Consider the following 10,344-nt stretch of genomic DNA (forward strand, 5'->3'; position numbering starts at 1 on the left):
TTATTCGCCGTCGTGAGACTCTGCCGGCAGCCAGTCATGAGTCTGCCCCCAAAAGGCAATGGATGAGCAAAAGGATGATTATATAGCCAAGGCTATAGAGGCAACACTACGGTAGCTTTCCCCCCTTACTTGTACTATTTCTTTTGTGATTTTTTCTTTGTAATTATTAAAAAAATAGCTACTAAGCAGCATGTCTAGTAGTATAATTTGCAAAAAAAGTTTTAAAAAAAAATCCCCCGACATCATCAAGAAAGAAAAATGCAACCTGAACACTACGACCAAGGCTGCTTTGTGCCATTAAAGGTCATTTATATTTTATACTCCAGTCAAAAGAAAATGTCATTTTGGAGTTTTATCAACAATTTGCTTATGTAGGCGGTAACTCGGTATTTTCTGAATTCTTATGTAAGAAATTACTAAAGATGTTAATTGGGCCGGGCCGGTCCACTAACAACCCGGTTCAGCCCGGTTTGATAAGGGGTGGGATGGGTTGGCAAGGTAGGGGATTGTGCCAGACAAGGTCGGGTCTTTTTTGGATACCGCTGCACCGGAACCCGGCTAGCCCACTAACCCTTCCAGCCCGGTCCTGCCCGTTTTATGTTGAATGTTTTTTCTTAAAAATTCTGACCGTTGTCAACGGTCAAAATAAAAAATGACCGTTGGGCAACAACCATTTTTTGCACTTTTAGCCATTTCGGCCTATCTCCATACTAAAATAGCCCCTCCCTTCCTAATAATTGATAAATTATATTTTTAGCCTTTTAATAACTATAAATAGCCCTCCTCTTCTTCAATTTTTTTTCACAACTTGCTCTCTTCTTCTACTCTAATTCTCTCTCAATTCCCTTTTGATTATTGAATTGCTTATTGCTCTCAAGTTCTCAATTAATTAATATTTCAAGTTTTATCAAATATTTACGGTAGCCACTACAAAATTATAATTATCAAGTGAAGTGTGGTTACCATTTTTGTTAAGTTCAAGTTAAATCATACCCCGTGCTTCTAGAGTGCATTCACATATTTGGGAACACTTTGAGGAGGTAGAACAAAATAAAGAAGTTCACAAAGTAGAGTGCAAAAACCTGTGGTCGAGTATTTGATGTTCATCGAAAGTGGGAGGGCACAACTGGTTTAAGGAGGTATATCAAGGGTTGTCTTGTGCGTCCTCCAGGAATTCGTATTTAAGTTGATTTGAGACAATTTGGGTTATTTTGAATTTGTTAGACTTATTTAAGCTTAATGTGTTAGTTTATAAGACAAGTTAATTTGAAGTATTATTATGCAGTGAAAATATGAAACGAAAACCTTTGAACTTTGATTCTTACATATTGGTCTTATTAAATAATTTTATGTAGCCACCTAATTTTAATTTTTAAATTTTAAAATTTAAAACTTTAAGCTTTAAAGTTTAAAAGTTTAATTTTATGCCTTAAAATACTTATTTTATTATTTAAAAGTTTGCAAACACTTAAGTAACAATTACATTGAACAAGGAAACATAATACACTTTTAAAAAAAATAATTAACCCGGCCCGGCCCGGACTCGATAAGCCCAAACCCGGACATGCCCACCAAAATCCGGAATATCCCAGCCCACTAACCGGCCCGCCCCACTAACCGGACGAGCTGTTTTTTTCCATATCTATCCCGGTCTAGCCCGTCCGGTTAACACCCTTAGGAATTACAAAATAAATTCTTTCAACAAAGATGTGAATTAGGTAGGATTGATCGACGAAATATGAACCGAAGACTGAACTTTTTTTTGTGTGCATATATATTTATATAGTAAATTTATTCGACTATGCGGAGTCGGATGACACCACTTGGGTAAACGCGCATCCGCCCCTACATCCACCTGTAATTGAATAAAGCCACCATAAGAAATCAGTTTCGAAGAGAGATCTAAAGGGAAATCATCAATCAATTAGTTTCTAATTTCAAGAATCCACACAAAGTAATTTGGTTAGAAAGAAGAAGCAAGTGGTGGGATTCGTGTGAATTTCAAAACACCAAATAACTGTAAATACATAAGTCACACGGTTCTGCTTCTCCGTTTCTATTCGGAGCAGAGAGAAAACTACCGTTTCACCAATTCAGTGAATATAAAGTCTTTTCATACCTTGGTGTAATACATCACCTAATTCGCTGTCCGTTTAAGGAGTGGTTGTGAGAATTTCTGCTCCTGCGGAGGAGCGGGTAAATTTCATAAATGGTCGTATAACTATATTTTTTCACGCAAAAATCATAATGGCCTAAAAATATAATTTTTCAGTAGTATTTTCTTATTCCATAATTTTTTGTCTTTTATTTTCTGTCTAATAAATAATAATTCAATTTAAATAGAAATGACCTAACCCCGACCCGACCGATCTAATGCCCATATATATATAAATTAAAATAATACTAAAAGTGAATCCTTCAAAACACGATACTTCTATTTTTTATTTTCTTTTCAAGATTTTCATTCAAATTGATAGTAATTGTTTTTCAAGTGCTCTCTAATTATACCTTTTATTCTTTGTTTCTTTTTTTTGTGAGGATCTCATGCATCCAAACTAAGTTTTCCGAGGGAAAATGATTCACTTTTAGTATTATTTTAATATATGTATATGGATATTGGCTCAGGTTGGTTTGGGTCATTCCTATTTTAAGGGAAAAATATAAAATTGACTGATCGTGTGAAACTAATTGCATTCACTGGTCAAATAATATATAAAATAAGTATATTATACATCTATAATACACAATTACACATATATCTAAAATTATATATTTTATTGGTTATTATTTTTTGGGGTGACTAAAAATATATATTTCTCCTATTTTAATTGGATTATTATTTATTAGAATAGAAATAAAAAATGAAAAAATGTGGAATAAGAAAATATTACAGGAAAATTATGTTTTCCGATCACTATAATTTTGTGTGAATTAGTGACGGTTTTATCATATTTAGGTAAGAAAATAAAGTTATATGACATTGATTAAAAAAAGACATACCTACATGACCATTGTGATTTACCCGTGAAGGAGCCTTACAGGTTTCGTTAAATATGAAGCATTGTGATTGTTTGGCTTGAGGCCTTAGATGGTTAATTTGTTGAATCTCTATAGCGTTCTTTCCATACTCAACTTTCAACCTAAAAAGAAAATCTTTGATAGCAAGATAACAACCAACCATCTACCAAGGTCAGAACCAATACCAATATTTGTCACTACCAACATGGGAGTATTTATGCCTACAGTTGGAATAACACGCAACCTCCACACGAAATACTCTCATTGTTGAACTTCCGCTTCGTATGTTGTTATTCAGAATTAATTGTGTTGGAATGACTCAGAATCTCCACATGAAACTCTCAATATGAACTTCCTTTTCGTTTGTCGTTCTTCGAAATTGTGGTATATATTAAACCAAATTAAAATTTCTTTCTGTAAAGTATTCATCGGTTATATGTGCCAAAGCACAAAAACTGGGTAAGAAAAGGAAAAAAAGAAGATGAATTGTCTGGTGAAGGAGTAGTAAAATGCCGAACCTGTCATCAATGGAGAAGATGAATTGTGAGACGAAAGAGCCATGGGGAGAATTAATTTTAAAGACATTGAAACAAAAAAACGTGCTATTTACCTAAGGAGCCAAAAAACCAATTGATCCGCAACTCTTGGCAAGAGCACTATTAGACGCCTTTAATGTGACTTTACCTAAGGAAACTACGTTTGGAGACCAATTAGAAATTAGGAACCGTTAAACAATTATTAGAAACATTAGTTAAATTTTGACTTATGGATGTTTAGGTTAACTAGTCTAGGGTACGCAAAGAGACCCATATCGATTATTACATAATTTTTAAAAATTACCATACTAAATACTATATTTGAATTATAAAATAAAAATAATAATTATTATAAGTTCTTGAAAATAACAAATGTTGATCTCATTTAGTTAGCCCACGAGAATATGAAAATGTTCTTAGTTTTCTCTTATCATGATTAAGCAGATAACAAACTATATAAATTTATATAAGCATATGTATTAATTAATAAATAATTTTATTACTTATTTATACAAATATTATTTAAATATTAAAATATTAATAAAATAAATTCAATTATTATGTATACAAATATTATGTACTTATTGACATGATATTTTTTTTAAAATTATTTTAACAATAAAGATTAGTAATGAATACAAATATTATTATTCATATAAAATATAATTATTTGTAAAAATATTTGTTAATTTAGTATCAGTGTTTTGTCATGTTAAATATTTAAATTTATATGTGGTGGGATCTGTTTATTGGCGTGTTTTGAATAGCATATGTAAGTTATTCAGTAATGTCAAAATTAATTAATTTAGTAGTGCACTTGATTAATCTTCTCTTTTGGATTTTTTTAGCGTTTTAGTTTGAAATTCTACAAATCATATAAAGTTTAGACGTGGAAGGAATTAAAAAGCTATTGCTTATCCTTTTGAAACATAATTTCTTAGTGTATTAAAAGCACGCATTCTTACTGCAAATAAAATTGCAATACAATCTAATAAGGAAAGATTTAACAAATAAAATTCTAGTTGATTTTAAAGTTCTAATTTTAGAAAAATTAGCATAATTGAATATTTATTCCAAAATAATAAAAAAGCAATTTAAATTACTAGATTACGATTTTATCTAGTGTGAAGTCGATTTCTTAAGGGTAAGAAATACGACCGACATTTCACTAAGGAATTTCGTGCTTTTAATATAGTATATTGAATAGATTAGATTAGTAACATGGCTATTTCAGTAATTTAACTTTTTTGTTTAAGGCTTCCCATTTTTAATATAGTACTAGTCTCTCAGCACGTGCATTACACATGTATGTTGAGTCATGCAATATACAATTTTGGAAAATAATATCAGTATTATTAAATCAAAACTTTAAATAAATAAATATATATGAAAAAAATATAAGTCCTGCGAATGACCAATGATAATTATTGTATGATCACTTATTTGTTGAGATCAAAATGATTGAAAATCGTCTAGTAATTTTTTTTTACCTATTTTAATTTTATAAGGTATAAACATGTATTTCTAGTACCACTAGTTTAAAACTACCATTTCCAAAATACACGTTGTTCAGGAGTTTTAAATATGTGCCTTTTGTAATTTGAGTTGAATATGCACGTCTTTTGCAAATAAATAGGATTCGATACTGCTTGTTAACTATTCCGTCCATCTCTTGTCACCCATTTCTTCGACTTAATCTGACATGAAAAAATTTGATGTTTTGAATTCCATTCTCCTTTTGTATTTTATTTCTTTAACATTCAAACATTTGGAAGATAAAAAGTAAATTATTCCTTCATAAATCATACTCATTTATTAGTTCATAATACCAACCATAAACCACATTGAATAATTATAATAAATAATATTATTTACTATATTATTACAAAAATAAACATAAATTAATCGATACTCTAACAAAGAGTTGTATCATTTTAATAAAATAACTAACCTTCATGTCATTATCCCGTGTTCCATAGATTTTCATGAATAAGAGATATTCCCAAAGCTTGGAGCAAATTTAATACCGCAATAGTCCCTTTCATTGAGTGGTCTTGTGTATGCATACCGTTATACACATATGTGTATGATCATGAAAACTAATTTATATATCATCATATCCTAGATAACTCTTGCTGTTACGATCCAAAATCTCAACCTATCGTGATGGCGCCTAACATACTTGCTAGGCAAGCCGATAATCAGATTACAACTAAGCATTTGAATAAAATATGTTTTAATAAGCTCAACACAGAAAAATCTCATAAACATCTGAAAAAATAACTGAAATGTTATTACAACCACCCCAAAATCTGGTGTCAACGAGTACATGAGCACTACTAAGTATCAACATAAACCAAAACTCTAGAATAACAGTCCGAGTAATAGAACAATACTGAAGAAAATAAAAGGAAGGAGAGTCAAGGCCTGCGAGCGTCATAGCAGCTACCTCAAAGTCTCCGAGCAGGTACTAGCATAGATCTAGCAATCACCACGTCCAAATATACCTGGATCTGCATATGAAATGCAGAGTGTAGTATAAGTACAATCAATCCCATGTACTCAATAAATAATAGAACTAATCTTGGGCTGAAAGCAATGACGAGCTTAGAAGAATAAAGAACCAATATAATGACAATACAAGTATAATAATGACAATGGAATAACTCAGAGTAATTTCCATAATCAGCTCGTTCATGGTACAAAAATTTAGACATGCTTTCAAGTTCACAATTATAGACCAACACTGATAAAAATATGTCAAGTATAGCTAGCATGAGGAATGGTACATCTCTATGCCTACATGTCAATTATGCATGCTAATGTATTATTTCACAGTGATATTCCCAGGTAATTCATACTCTCAGAGTACTCAATCTGTCTATCTCAAATGCTCACTCATCACACACACAATCACTTAGCACTGTACGGGTGCATTTCATTAATGCCCCTCACAAGAGCACGTGTATATATATATATCACTGTGCATGCGTTCACTGCTGGTATGTCAGACTCCAGAGGGGCGTATCCTGCCCAAGAGTTGATATAAAGCCTGTAAGGACTGCTGCGGCGTGCAACCTGATCCACAATAATAAATAAGCTAATAAGGCTTGCTGCGGCGTGCAACCCGATCCACAATAACACTCACAACCCGGCTCTCAGGCCCAACTCATTCATCAATCTCTCAAGTCTCAAGGACTCACAAATCTCATACCACTCAGCTCAAATAATGATAACATGTGATGTAACAGTGAATGATAGCAGAGACTGAGATATGATATGCAAATGAAGAATCATGACTGAGTACATAATTGCAGTTAAAGCAGATAACTCAAAATAACATAAATAACCTCATGAAGTCTCAAACGAGTATCTATGAACACATTCTATTGGCACATGAGATAGTTATAGATAAAAGACTTAGAGCTAAGCCAACCAATGTAGTGATTAAGCTAGACATGTCTAAGGCCTATGATAAGGTGTCTTGGAAGTATCTACTTCATGTTTTAAGAAAGATAGGGTTTGCAGAACAGTTCATCAATATGGTGTGGAACTTGATATCCAATAATTGGTACTCGGTATGGTGAATGGTCAAGCTTCAGGATTCTTCAAGTCTACAAGAGGGGTAAAACAAGGTGATCCATTGTCTCCTACATTGTTCATATTATCAGTAGAAGTGCTATCTAGATCCTTGAACAAGCTGTTTGAGGACAAAACCTTTATAGGTTTTGGTATGCCTAAGTGGTCAGAACTTTTGAATAATTTGGAATATGTCGATGACACTATCATCTTTGCTTCAGCTCAACCAGAATGTCTGAAGAAGGTGATGGCAGTATTGGGGAGTTATGAGAGGATTTCTGGACAGATGATCAACAAATCCAAGAGTTCATTCTATATGCATGCTAATGTTTCCAATGCACTATTTCAGGCAGTAGGGGATGCCATAGGTTTTGCTAGAGGGAGTTTCCTTTTACCTATTTAGGGTGCCCCATCTTTTACACTTGAAGAAGGAAATATTACTATAATGATCTCATAAAGAAGGTGAAAGGAAACTACATTCTTGGAAAGGAAAGTTGTTATCATTTGGTGGGAAAGCAACACTCATTAGTAGTGTGTTGCAACGCATGCCAGTACATATGCTATCAGTGTTTGATCCTCCAAACAATGTTATTGAACACTTGAACAAGATGTTTTCAAGGTTCTTTTGGAGCACAAAGGAGGAAGGCAGAAGTAGACATTGGGCATCCTAGCAAAAATTATGTCTGCCTAAGGAAGAGGGTGGATTAGGGTTCAGATCTCTACATGATGTTTCTAGAGATTTGTTTGCTAAGCTATTGTGGAGATTCAGAACAACCAAATCACTATGGTCTAACTTCATGTGCAACAAGTATTGCAATAAAGAGATTTCTATAGTAGTGGATTTTAGGAAGGCTCTCATGTATGGAGGCAGATGCTGAATGCAAGGGAAGATGTGGAGCATGAAATACTGTGGGAGATGAATACATGTATGGCATGAAAATTGGACAGGTTTAGGAGCACTATACCACTTGATGCCACCTGATTTTCATATCAACGAGGAACCGGGAGAAGTAGCAGAATTGAGGCAAGATGATAGCTAAAATGAGGAGCTGATTGACGAGACCTCCCCTGAAGATATAACTGAGCATATTGTGCAGAATGTGCAGCTTGAAGGCACCTCTGGGTACTGGGATAAACCTATATGGAAACCTACTGCATCAGGTATCGTGCCCCATTTCTCGCGAAAGCGGGTTTCGACGTGTGACAACTCTTTTAAATATCTATTAAAAGAGAAGAGTCACCACCTAACGATTTCTAAGGTGCGTTAGGGCACCTATTATGCAAATAACTTTGTTTGACTAGTCAACACCACCAAAAATGAGGTAAGGGCTTAAATTACCTCAAAGAGAAGGTGTTAGGCACTCTTCGAGGTCCATAACTATGGGTCCCGACCGAACTTTCGACTATGTGGATTATATAATTAAGCTAGGTGATCAAATAAATAGAGGAAAAATTCAGAAGTTGTAGAGTCTTATTAAACTTAGGAGAATCGATACAAGTCTTAATAAGTACGAAGGTACAAACTATATGGATCTATGTTAAATGACTAAGTGTGAATAACATAAACATAAACAAAAAGGGGGGGGGGATCCTACATTTTTAGCCTAAAGGATGACCCCGTGCAACATAAATAATACTTCGCAACTCCCTTTAGGTAGGGGTTGCTCATAATATTCAGTGGGCAAAGACTATCATCTCATGCTACCCGATTACTATGTTGAAGTTGTTTACTTAAAGACATTCAAATTCAATTCTAAGTCGTACCCTATGAATGCACTACCCTTCCCATGCCTATGGTCTAGGGGGCTCTGGACCTACTATTAGGTAGTTCTAGACTCAACTCAGGTGCTCAAAAAGATAAAACTAGACGACAATCAAAAACAGATAGGACTGCATATAATTGCAAAATAAAATGCTCAAGTAACCTCTACACATAAGCAGGAAAGCACGCAAACAAATTTCTGGTTAGGTAGTAGACGAAATTAAGATGTATTAGAATCATTAAGTTCTATAGGCATGATTTATATGTGATTCCAGTAGTATGCAGACAGTGTTGTAATTTCTGGGTTGGCGTATAGGCAGATCAGAACGTCACAAATCCTATAGACATGAATATCTAATCGTTTGTGTAATAAGGTGGTGAAAATAATCTCATAATTCTAAATTACTTGATTTTATAGGTATGCATCTTAGGCAGGTGACAATAACCTATAGACACGATCTCTAATAATCGCATAATTAGGCAGTGAGGTCGTTTGAATACACATGATTAGTAGCGTCAATAAACATCCTAAAGGCAGGATTTCTAATAATTGCCAATTAGACTTGATTTTATAACACTTTATCCCTATAGGCATGCTATCTAAGTGAGGCGGTACAAAAGTAGCATGAAACAATTGATTAATTAGTTAAGACCCTATGGTCATGGTATCTGGATAAGCAAAGGTATTGCATTGTTGTATCCTATAGGCATGTTATCTAAGAGCATTGAATAGTAGACGTGGAAAAAAATGTAGCATATTTGACAAGTGAAGTGAAGTGTGTGCGTGATTCCTATAGGCATGATTTCTATTAGTGTGCAACATATTAAACTAAATAACATATAAGGCATGTTGAACGAAATAGCAAATAAACCACATAGACCCTATAGGCATGCTTTCTACCCTTTTATACAAGTATTAGAATGTACCCATTTCCCCCAATTTCACTAGCATCCCAATTATTCAGTTTTACAAAGTATTACAGACCGTATTGAATAAAGCCCCAGCCCAATTACAAAGTAGAATAACCCAATAACACATTTGTGCCTTCCAATATGCTCAGAACTTCACACGGACAATAGGCACAAACTTCAAATGCGAACATTGCACAATACCAAAGCAGGCCCAAGATACCAGGCCCAAATGAATAACTTACTTACCCAAAGAGATGCCAAATTCAGCCTTACAGGTGACAAAATACTCATGAAATTGATTAGCAACTTTCACACTTAACTCCTAAGGCTATAACTAACAACAGTTCTAGCCAAAACACATGGACAAGAATACATAGAATACAGACAAGTTCACAAGACAGACTCATGCTTGTATTTTTTAGAGACAAAACTAAAGTAGCAGAATTGACCATCATAGGATAGGGAACTATTTCAATAGAGTTTCAAAAGTAAACTGATTCAGAACTAGCCTAAAGAGCTTTAGACATAAGATTTAAA

At 33.8% G+C, this 10,344-nt stretch overlaps 1 long non-coding RNA gene across 2 annotated transcripts; it reads right to left on the reverse strand.

Moving 5' to 3' along the window:
* Positions 1-1,468: 1,468 nt before the first annotated feature.
* Positions 1,469-3,530, reverse strand: LOC117281466 (uncharacterized). 2 transcript variants are annotated; one of them, XR_004512100.2, is made up of 3 exons: positions 3,001-3,530; positions 2,120-2,182; positions 1,469-1,855 (listed from the first exon to the last, which is right to left on the reverse strand). It is a non-coding gene; the product is annotated as an uncharacterized lncRNA (long non-coding RNA). The 2 variants fall into 2 exon arrangements; XR_011412456.1 differs by lacking the exon at positions 2,120-2,182.
* Between the last annotated feature and the right edge of the window lie 6,814 nt (positions 3,531-10,344).

Source organism: Nicotiana tomentosiformis, chromosome 1, assembly GCF_000390325.3.
Source record: "Nicotiana tomentosiformis chromosome 1, ASM39032v3, whole genome shotgun sequence".
In the NCBI taxonomy this organism is placed as follows: domain Eukaryota; kingdom Viridiplantae; phylum Streptophyta; class Magnoliopsida; order Solanales; family Solanaceae; genus Nicotiana; species Nicotiana tomentosiformis.